Source organism: Bison bison, unplaced genomic scaffold (genome assembly GCF_000754665.1).
Source record: "Bison bison bison isolate TAMUID 2011002044 unplaced genomic scaffold, Bison_UMD1.0 scf7180017864037, whole genome shotgun sequence".
In the NCBI taxonomy this organism is placed as follows: Eukaryota; Metazoa; Chordata; class Mammalia; order Artiodactyla; family Bovidae; genus Bison; species Bison bison.
In genome coordinates this window covers 3395473-3406646 of record NW_011494609.1, presented here as the reverse complement: position 1 = coordinate 3406646, position 11174 = coordinate 3395473, and the positions used below count along the sequence as shown (strand labels likewise).

At 44.9% G+C, this 11174-nt stretch overlaps 1 long non-coding RNA gene across 1 annotated transcript in view; it reads right to left on the bottom strand.

The window, feature by feature from the left end:
- LOC104984900 overlaps nt 1–10836 on the bottom strand; it is a 34307-nt gene extending 23471 nt beyond the window's left edge. Inside the window, exon 1 of the long non-coding RNA XR_824810.1 lies at nt 10688–10836. This is a non-coding gene — a long non-coding RNA (uncharacterized LOC104984900). The remainder of the gene's footprint in view (nt 1–10687) is intronic.
- Nucleotides 10837–11174: the final 338 nt, after the last annotated feature.

Genomic DNA, 11174 nt, shown 5'->3' with positions numbered 1-11174 from the left:
GTGTCCGACTCTGTGGGACCCCATAGACGGCAGCCCACCAGGCTCCCCTGTCCCTGGGATTCTCCAGGCAAGAACACTGGAGTGGGTTGCCATTTCCTTCTCCAATGCATGAAAGTGAAAAAATAAAGTGAAGTCACTCAGTTGTGTCCAACTCCTAGTGACCCCATGGACTGCAGCCCACCAGGCCCCTCCGTCCATGGGATTTTCCAGGCAAGAGTACTGGAGTGGGGTGCCATCGCCTTCTCCGAAGTGTGTATGTAATTGGCTTTAAATAAAAGACAAAATGAAAGAGATTGCAATCGAGGCTCAGGAGAAAAAACAAAGGAGCTGAAGGATATTCATTGGAAAGACTGATTCACTGGAAGGAAGAATATTCATTGGAAGGAATATTGGAAACTCCAATACTTTGCCACCTGATGCGTGCGAAGAACTGACTCATTTGGAAAAGACCCTGCTGCTGGGAAAGATTGAAGGTGGGAGGAGAAGGGGATGACAGAGGATGAGATGGTTGGATGGCATCACCAACTCGATGGATATGAGTTTGAACAAGTTCCAGGAGTTGGCGATACACAGGGGAGCTTGGTGTGCTGCAGTCCATGGGGTGGCAAAGAGTCGGACACGACTGAGCAACTGAACTGAACTTAACTGAAGAATAAGGAGAAGATCACACGTAACTTTAAGCTGGGTTTGGACCATCAGAGACAGCTGCAGGGACAGGTAGCATTTGACTTCTGTGAGAGCCACAATTCCAGCCCCAACTGCAGGCAGCTCCACTGCAGCTCTACCGACACCCCTAAATGTCTGCATCTGCCTCCAGGTTTTGCCTTTTGAAGCTTCTTGTCCATGCTGTCACCCACTCCAGTATTCTTTCCTGGAGGATCCTGGGGACAAAAAGGCCGGTGCGACTTCTCTCACGACTCGCACAACTGGGCATGAACATGCCCATCTATGCTGTTACTTTACCTGGGTTTTGTTCTCTGCCCACACCTGGCCACTTGGCAGCTTCTGAACTCCTTGGCTTCTCTGCTTCCCTGTCACCCTCACGGCCATGAGGGACTCGCCTCCACCCTTCTGTGCCCCAGCCCCGCTCACTTTCACATCAGACAGCGCCCGGGCACAGGGTATCACTTCATCACCTCTGCCATGCTCTGTGGTTCAGAAGCAAGTTAGAGGTCCCACCCACACTCAGGGAGAAGGGATTAGACCAGGCATGAACACCAGGCCATACCAAGGTCTGTCTGTCATGCAGACCGCACAAGAGTCATTTTAGACACCTGGAGCCAGGAGAGGAATGATGGGACAAAGACTGACAGTTCATTGCAGGGCAGTGGGCAGGGGAAGTTAGGAAGGCGCCGGGTTGGCCCCGGGGGCAGCCTTTATAAGTGCCCTTGTTTTCCTCTCTGCTCTTGCACAGACCTATGGCTTTCTGTCATATGAGTGTAGCAAAGGGACAATTTAGGCACGACGTAGTCACCTCTGAAACTTCCCAGGTGGCTCAGTGATGAAGAATCCGCCTGCCAATGCAGGAGACACGGGTTCAATCCCTGGGTCAGGAAGAGCCCCTCGAGGAGGGCATGGCTACCCGCTCCAGTATGCTCCCCTGGAGAATCCCATGGACAGAGAAGCCTGGTGGGCTACAGCCCATGGGTTGCAAAGAGTTGGACACGACTAAGCAACTGAACAGCAACAGTCACCTCTAAGGACTGTTTAGTGATCACTAACTAACTAAAAGATGGTGACTACTTTTATGCATGAGCAAGTGCCTAGCACAGCAGGGTAAGGCCAGGCAGCCCCAGGCTGGAGTTCCCGTCTTGACAGTTCTGGAAACCTCGCACCCCTGCGGTCATTAATCCACCCAGCGGTGGTGACTGATTCTGCTGGGATTTACAGGTCTTGGCCCTCACATGGGCCCCCAGCCTGTGGTTAAGTAACGTTATCCCCCCAGCCATGTGTTTACACATGGGAATTCCTGGACATTACCAGCTGCTTAGACAGAACCTTTTATTTCCAGCGGTTTGAACTCCACTTTGTACTCCGAGCTCACTGGAGCCTCTCCCTCATAATGCAAGGTGCCCCCTCCCCTGAGAACCGACCATTTAAAAATTAATCACCCTGATGTTTCTTTCCACAGCGAAGATCCTTGTTCTATTTATTTCCCTCTCCTTAAGACCTGCCCCTGGAGATGTCGAGGGAAGACTGTGGATTTTGTTATTTTCTCCTGCTGTAAAGTGGTCTGAAAACTGCATAGAAGATAATCAGGACATACTGCTAATCCTGGGTATTTCCTCTCTCCGAACCTGGCGCCTCTTGGGGGAAGTGGTGTTTCCATCAGTGAGTAAATGCCATAAATCTGGTGCCCTTTGGAGTACTGAGTAACCCTGAGAGTAGCTCTGTGATAGGCTGCCAATGGCCATAATCCTCAGTTCTCCATACACTCACACCTTTGCAATGTGACTTTGTGGCTTTTCCCATCAAGAAAGATCTCCTCTCCAGACCTTGATTCTGGGTCTTTGTTAGAACTTACTTCAACCAAAAGAATGAAGTAGAAAAGACAGTCTGTCAGTCAGGGGCCCTGGCACCAAAATGCCTCGGGTACTTCAACCCCTTGGACTCCTGCAAAGACTAAGCCCAGGCTAGACGGCTGGAGAATGAGACCACATGGCACAGAGACTTGCCATCCCTTCTGTTGTCTTTTTAGACTAGCCAGGCCCCAGCCAACCCGGAAAATGATGGGTGATGAACCTGAACAAGACAAGAAAAACTGCCCAACGGGGCCCAGTGCATACTGCCAACCCACACACATGTGAGCAAAACAGACGGCTATTGTTTTTGCCTACCTTTGCTCCATGGAAGACAAGCTATGACAAACCTAGAGAGCATATTTCACATCACTTTGCTGACAAAGGTCCGTATAGTCAAAACTATGGTTTTTCCAGTAGTCATGTATTACCTGATGTGAAGAACTGACTCATTTGAAAAGACCCTGATGCTGGGAAAGATTGAGGGCAGGAGGAGAAGGGGATGAGATGGTTGGGTGACATCACTGACTCAATGCACATGAGTGTAAGCAAACTCTGGGAGACAGTGAAGGACAGGGAAACCTGCATGCTGCAATCCATGGGCTTCAAAGAGTCAGACACGACTTAGTGACTGAACTATAACAAAATCTGGAGTGCTTTGTTATAGTAAGAGCTAACTGATCTAGGCTCCATAGTTTATCAAAATAAACATCAGAGTTCCCAGTGTGAAAGTATAATGAGGCAAGGACGTCTACGAATGATGTCTCAACCTGACTCATTCTCAAACACCCAGCGGGCTGGTGATGTCTTTTTTCCTTCTCTCACTAAGTCTTTGGGGACCATTTTCCTGAGCTACCAGCACCATACTTTGAAACTGGAAGAAAAAGACCACTGGGGGATAAGTCGAGTCTCCATATCTTCTCCTTTCAAAAAAACCTTACAAAATGTTTTTTTTTTAATTTTATACTTGGATGATTGCCTTCAATTCCTTGTTTCATAAGCTTTTATTCTCCCGATGAGCCATGACAGCACTGATTCTAACCTATGATTGCCGGTGAGATATTAAACCTTATAGATTCGAAATTCAGGATCAGTTGCAGATTGGATACTCGGCATATTTTGAAAAGGCATGATTTTATTCTTCTGGTCACAAAGTAATTGCAGCTTCACAACATTCTTTCTTTCTTTCTTTCTTTCTTTTTTTTGGTAGATGGAGTCCTTCAAATCAGCTTTCTTATTTTTACCACCCCAGAATTGCTAAATGCCTTATGTTGACTAACCAATTAACTTACTCTTCCAAATGAAGTATGCATGTTTCTTACTAATAAGTATGCTAGTGTGCAAACACACGTTGTTTCCATTAACTACACATTACGATTCTTTCACATCTTTGAAACAACAACAAAAACCTCACTGGCTATATGTAAATCTGAGAAAAATCCAGTAGAATTGTTTTTTTCAAATCAGCAGTTTATCATTAGCTTGATGTGTCATTGAAGGTATCCCACTGTTCCCCAAGACTCTCGTAAGCTTAAAGCTCATCCCAATACCTGGCTACTACTGAAGTTCTTTCTTCTTAAATTCTCTCAGAAAATAGAGAGCCACACTGCTGAAATAAAGTTTCTCAGGATGACTCAAGTCTTGGGGTTGACAATGTGCTGTCTAAAACTCAAGTTTGGGCTTCCCAGTTGGCTCAGTGGTAAAGAATCCACCTGCCAATGCAGGAGATGGTTCCATCCCTGATCTGGGAAGTTCCCATTTGCTTTGAAGCACCTAAGCCTGTGCATCACAGCTATCAATCCTGTGCTCCATAGCACATGCTCCGTAACAAGAGACACCACTTCAAGGAAAGCCCATGCGCTGCAACCAGAGAGTAGCCCCCACTCACAGCAGCTAGAGAAAAGCCTGCAGCACAACAAAGACCCAGCACAGTAAAAAATAACTAATTTTTTAATTAAAGAGGTAAAACCCAGGTTCATCTAAAGATGCAAAGACCTCAAGATATGCATCCAATTGGATACTTATTTCTCAATTTCTAACTCAGAGCTGCATTTCTCTTAGGTAATTAGTTCAGTCGCTTAGTCACGTCCAACTCTTTGCCACCCCATGAACCACAGCACACCAGGCCTCCCTGTCCATCACCAACTCCTGGAGTCTACTCAAACTCATGCCCATTGAGTCAGTGATGCCATCCAACCATCTCATCCTCTGTCTCCCCTTCTCCTCCTGCCGTCAATCTTTCCCAGCATCAGGGTCTTTTCAAATGAGTCAGTTCTTCGCATCAAATGGCCAAAGTATTGGAGTTTCAGCTTCAACATCAGTCCTTCCAATGAATATTCAGGACTGATTTCCTTTAGGATGGACTGGTTGGATCTCCTTGCAGTCCAAGGGACACTCAAGAGTCTTCTCCAACACCATAGTTCAAAAGCATTAATTCTTTGGTGCTCAGCTTTCTTTATGGTCCAACTCTCACATCCATACATGACTACTACTACATTTCTCTTAAGCATCCAAAAATATATACTCCTCTCCAAAACACAATTATTAAACATTTTTTTCCTTGAAAACAACTTCAGTAGCAACATTTTTATTGAAGTACAGTTGATTTACAATGCTGTGTTTGTTTCAGGTGTACAGCAAAGTGATTCAGCTATATATATATATAGTTATACATACATATTATTTTTCAGATTATTTTCCATTATAGATTATTACAAGGCTTTGAATATAATTGCTTGTGCTATACAGTAAGCCCTTGCTATTAATTTATTTTATATAGAGTGGTATGTCTCTTAATTTGAAACTCCTAATTTATCCCTCTCCTGCTTCTCCTTTGGTAACCATAAGTTTGATATCTGTGTGCGAGGCTCTTTCTATTTTATTAAGTCCATTTGTATCATTTTTTTAGATTCCACATATCAGTGATATCATATATTCATCTTTCTTTGTCTGACTTACTTCACTTAGTATGATCATCGCTAGGTCCATTAATGTGACTGTAAGTGACTGTTTCATTCTATTTTATGACTGAGCAGTGTTCCATCATGTATATGGACCATGTCTCTGTCCATTCGTTCATCAGTGGACATACAGGTTGTTTCCATATTAAACATTGTAAAGGAAGTATATAAACAAGCTAAAAACATTCCTTAAAATATACACTTTTACATAATGTGAAAGTTGCTCAGTCATGTCCAGCTCTTTGTGACCCCTTGGACTATAGGGTCCATGGAATTCTCCAGGTCAGCATACAGGGGTGGGTAACCTTTCCCTTCTCCAGTGGATCTTTCTGACCCAGGAATTAAACCGGGGTCTCTTGCATTGCAGGTGGATTCTTTATCAGCTGAGCTACCAGGGAAGCCCTACATAAGCCCTATACTATATAATAGGTCAGATGGTAAAGCATGTGCCTACAGTGCAGGAGACCCAGGTTCAATCCCTGGGTCGGGAAGATCTCCTGGAGAAGGAAATGGCAACCAACTCCAGTATTCTTGCCGGGAAAATCCCATGGATGGAGGAGCCTGGAGGGCTACAATCCAAGGGGTCGCAAAGAGTTGGACACAACTGAGCAACTTCACTTTCACTTTATTAGACTTAAAACACATTTGCCCTGGTGTATTCTACATAGACAGCAAAACACAGAATCTCCCCATTCTTGCCCCACTGGCAGTCACTGCTTAGAACCCCTTCCCTTTCCCCTCTTGGAGCTCCTACCTCAACTCTGACCCTCACTTCTCATCTCTAACTGACATTCACCTGACTTAAAGGAACCTCAGCCCACCAAACCCCACATCCCCATGGAATGGTAGGGTCAGTCTCCTGTCTTCCCTGCCTTCACACTAGAACTGTGAAACTGACTTCCAACACAAAATGTCCATAGAGGGTTGGAGGGTCCCTTTTGAACTGTCAGGGAACTATTTTATGTCATTATTCTCAATTGATTCTTGGACCCATTCCTGCATTCCTCAACTGGCACTCACTGATCTAGTCTGACATCTGCAAGGCAGATAGAGAAACAAGTCCAAGTTTATTTCAGCATTACTTTGCTAGCATGTGAAATGAGTGCTATCATGGTAGTTTGAAAATTCTTTGGCATTTCCCTTCTTCGGAATTGGAATGAATACTGACCGTTTCCAGTCCTGTGGCCACTGCCACTGCTCAGTTTTCCATATATGCAGGCATGTTGAGTGCAGCACTTGAACAGCATCATCTTTTAGGATTTGAAACTGCTCAGCTGGAATTCCATCACCTACATTAGCTTTGTAAAAGTAATTAATACAAAGTAATTAGCTTTGTATTAGTAGTGCTTCCTAAGGCCCACTTAACTTCATACTCCAGGATGTCTGGCTCTAGGTCAGTGACCACACCATCATGGTTATCCAGGTCATTAGATCTTTTTTGTATAGTTCTTCTTGGTACTCTTGGCATCTCTTCTTAATATTTTCTGCTTCTACTAGGACCTCGCTGCTTCTGTCCTTTATTGTGTCCATCTTTGCATGAAATGTTCCTTTGGTGTCTCCACGTTTCTTGAAGAGATCTCTAGTCTTCCCCATTGTATTGTTTTCATCTATTTCTTTCATTGTTCACTTTCTTTCCTTGCTGTCAGTTGGGTCTATCTTTCCCTTTCTCTTTTGCCTTTTACTTCTCTTCTTTTCTCAGCTATTTTTAACACTTTATTAGACAACCCCTTTGCCTCTTTTCATTTCTTTTTCTTGAGGATAGTTTTGATCACCACCTCCTGTACAATGGGACAAACCTCCATCCTTAGTTCTTCAGGCCTTCTGTCTACTATCTTTAATCTGCTGAATCTATTTGTCACCTCCTCTGTGTAATCATAAGGGATTTGATTTAGGTCATACCTGAATGATCTACTTTCTTCAATTCCCAACTTTCTTCAATTAATTCTGAATTTTGCAATAAGGACCTCATGATCTGAGTCATAGTCAGCTCCAGGTCTTGTTTTTTGTTTTTGTTTGTTTGTTTTACTGTATAGAGTTTCTCCATCTTCAACTGCAAATAATATAATCAACCTGATTTTAGTATGGATCATCTGGTGATATCCACGTGTACAGTTGTCTCTTGCATTCTTGGAAGAGAGTGTTTGCTATGACCAGGATGTTCTCTTGGCAAAATTCTGTTAGTCTTTGCTCTGCTTCATTTTGTACTCCAAGGCCAAGCTTGCCTGTTACTCCAAATATCTCTTGACTTCCTACTTTTGCATTCCAGTCCCCTATGATGAAAAGGACATGTTTTTTTGGTGTTAGTTCCAGAATGTCTTAAAGTTCTTCATATAACTATTCAACTTCAGCTTCTTTGGCATTAGTGGTTGGGGTATAGACCTGAATTACTGTGATGTTGAATGGTTTGCCTTGGAAATGAACCGATATCATTCTGCTTTTATTGAGATTGCACCCAAGTACTGCATTTCAGATTCTTCTGTTGACTTTGAGGGCTACTCCCTTCCTTCTAAGGGATTCTTGCCTACAGTAGTAGATATTGTGGTTATCTGAATTAAATTTGCCCATTCCCATCCACTTTAGTTCACTGTTTCCTAAAATGTCAGTGTTCACTCTTGCCATCTCTTGCTTGACCACATCCAATTTACCTTGATGCGTAGACCTAACATTCTAGGTTCCTACGCAATATTGTTCTTTACAACATTAGACTTTACTTTCATGACCAAACACATCCACAACTGAGCATCATTTCTACTTTGGCCTATCCTCTTCTTTCCCTCTGGAATTATTTCTCCACTCTTCTACAGTAGTATATTGGACACCTACTGGCCTGGGGAGCTCAACTTCCAGTGTCATATCTTTTTACCTTTTCATACTGTTCATGGAGTTCTCAAGGCAAGAATACTGGAGTTTTTTGCCATTCCCTTCTCCAGTGGACCAGGTTTTGTCAGAACTCTCCACCATGGCCCATCCATCTTGGATGGCCCTGTAGAGCATGGCTCATAACTTCTTTGCCATCTGAGCCACCAGGGAAGCTGCAAGTAAATGTATAAATAGAGCAAAAGCTCTCAATACTGTCACCAGTTTATTAAGGAGTCTCAGAACATGGGGTTACAAACACAAAATGGTTTCATCTTTTCCAGTCATTGCCCCTTTCACTTTTCCCTGTTGAATCTTCCTTTTAGCACACTTTCACGGTACCCTTGGCAGACTCCATATCTTTCCAGTCCCTGGTGTGCTCCAGAGCTTCAGTCTCAATCTTGATGTAAACCCCTGCCTTCTTTACCTCTATGCAGACTTGAGCTGGGACTCTAAATCCCGAAGGGTGGGGGGATCTGCAGCCACAAGGCCCACTCACTCCTGCCAGAGCTGTCAGTTGACTACTCACTCAGCTGACTCAGTGGACACATCAGCTGACTCAGTTGACATGTCGACTCACCTAAGTGAGTAGACTCAAGTTGACATGTCGACTCACCTGCATGGCCACTGATGACATCCTATCTTGGGTGGTTCTTGTAGCTCTATTGGATACCTGGCTTATGATTCTTCTGAGTGGCAGTATCCGAGTGCTGGCTTTCTTGTGGGGCACATGTCTGAGCTTTGAGGGCTTTGTAAACTCCCTTCTCCACCCCTTCCTATTGCATTGCCCTGATATTTTGAACCTGGTCCTGGGTTGACCCTTTTTCACCCCTTCTTCATGTTCCTTATACCAGAGGAAAATCTCAAAACCTCTTACTGCTAGAATTCCTGTACCTGATGGAGTCCCCACTTAACAGGTACCAACAAGATGGCTCAAGCTCAGCTTCCTTTCTAGGATGTCCATTGACCCACAAGAAACTGAAGCTGAGCCTGGATGGGAGCGGGGTTTGGTGGAGAATGGATCCATGCATCTGTACGGCTAAGTCCCTTCACTGTTCACCTGAAACTATCCAACATTGTTAATCAGCTATACCCCAATGCAAAATGTTTTTGGCATTAAAGAAAATAAAAATTATATTAAAAAAAAAGAAACTCAGACTGCTCCACATCCAACCTCTGCCTCCCCTCCCATGTCTCTCAGAGGCAAATCAGTAAGTTCAATTCTTAAGCCAGCGTCCAGCCAGGGAAAGCAAGTCTCCCTTTGTTTGGGGCATTTCCAATCTTTTAGTATTTCCCTGGGTCGTTTCACTTGTCTTCATGGTGAGAGGTTCTATCTCGTACTCTTATGTCTTCCTTCTTCCCTCCCCAGGTTAATTAGAAACACTGAGCAGAGGTGCTGGGTGGTGGCTGGTGATGGGCTGGGTGGGCAACAGAAAAGCCCCTACTGAACCTCTTGGTGTTTGTCTCCAGGGCTTCTGTAGCAGACAACCAAAAATGGGAGGGGCTTAAACAACGGAAATGTGTTCTCTTGTAGTTCTGGATGCTGGAAGTCCAAAACTGAGATGCTGGGACAGCCACAGCCCTGTGAAAGCTCTGGGAAAGGATCCTTCACTTCTGGCAGCTTCTGGTGGCTTCAGACATTCCTTGGCTTGTGGCAGCATCACTCCATTCTCTGCCTCTGTCTTCACACAGCTTTTTTCCCTCAGGCTCTGTTGAGGCCACTTCTCTTCTTATAGTGAAAGTGAAAGTCGCTCAGTCATGTCCAACTCTTTGCAACCCCACGAAATAGTTCATGGAGTTCTCCAGGCCAGAATACTGGAGTGGGTAGTCATTCCCTTCTCCAGGGGATCCTCCCAACCCAGGAATCAAACCCAGGTCTCCCACATTGCAGGCGGATTCTATACCAGCAGCCATCAGGGAAGCCCTTCTCTTCTTATAAGGACCCCAGTAACTGAATTTAGGGACCACCCTACACCAGTATCACCTCTTCCTGACTAATTATATCTGCAAAGGCCTCATTTCCAAATAAGGTCACACTTGAATGTTCCAGGTGGTCATGAATTTTTGCAAAACACTATTCAACCCGGTACACTCTTGTTACGGAGCTTCCCTGGTGACACAGTGGTAAAGAATCTACTTGCCAATGTAGGAGATTCAACAGACTTGGGTTTGATGCTCTGGGTGGGGAAGATTCACTCTAGCATTCTTGCTCAGAAAATCCCATGGACAGAGGAGCCTGGTGGGCTACAGTCCATGGGGTCGCAAAGAGTCAAACAGGAAGACATGATGGAGCAACTGAGCACGCGCACATACACACACAATCTTGTTACAGAAAACTTCTAGGTCATTTACCTGAGATGCAGAAGAAACAGACAGAAGCTTTGAGATGTGTCTTGTTCCACAGAGGGCTTCAAGGGAGAGAAATGATAATGATGGTGGTGGTGGTGGTGGTACAGGATTAACTCAGGCCCATCAGTGAGATCTACCAAAAAAAAAAAAGGAACAAAAGGTGGAGGGAAGATAGACAATAATACGTCATGAAGATTGCTGGCTAAAAAGACGTCCAAACTACCCTGGACCCAGGGATGACCAGCTCCTTACTCCCCAGCCCCCAATCCCCTTCCCTTCCCTCCCCTCCCTCCAACCACTGTCCCATAAGTGACCATGCCAGCCACCCCCGGCCCCCACAGCCAGCCCCTCACCAGGAAGGGGAGAAGCTACATCCTGCCCCTGGAAGGAGGTGTTTGCCCAGCACTTATTAATACTCCTGATACACTTTCACTGGGAGTGAACATACCAGGGGTGTTTCTTCTCACCCCACTTGGGATCCTGCCTTTCT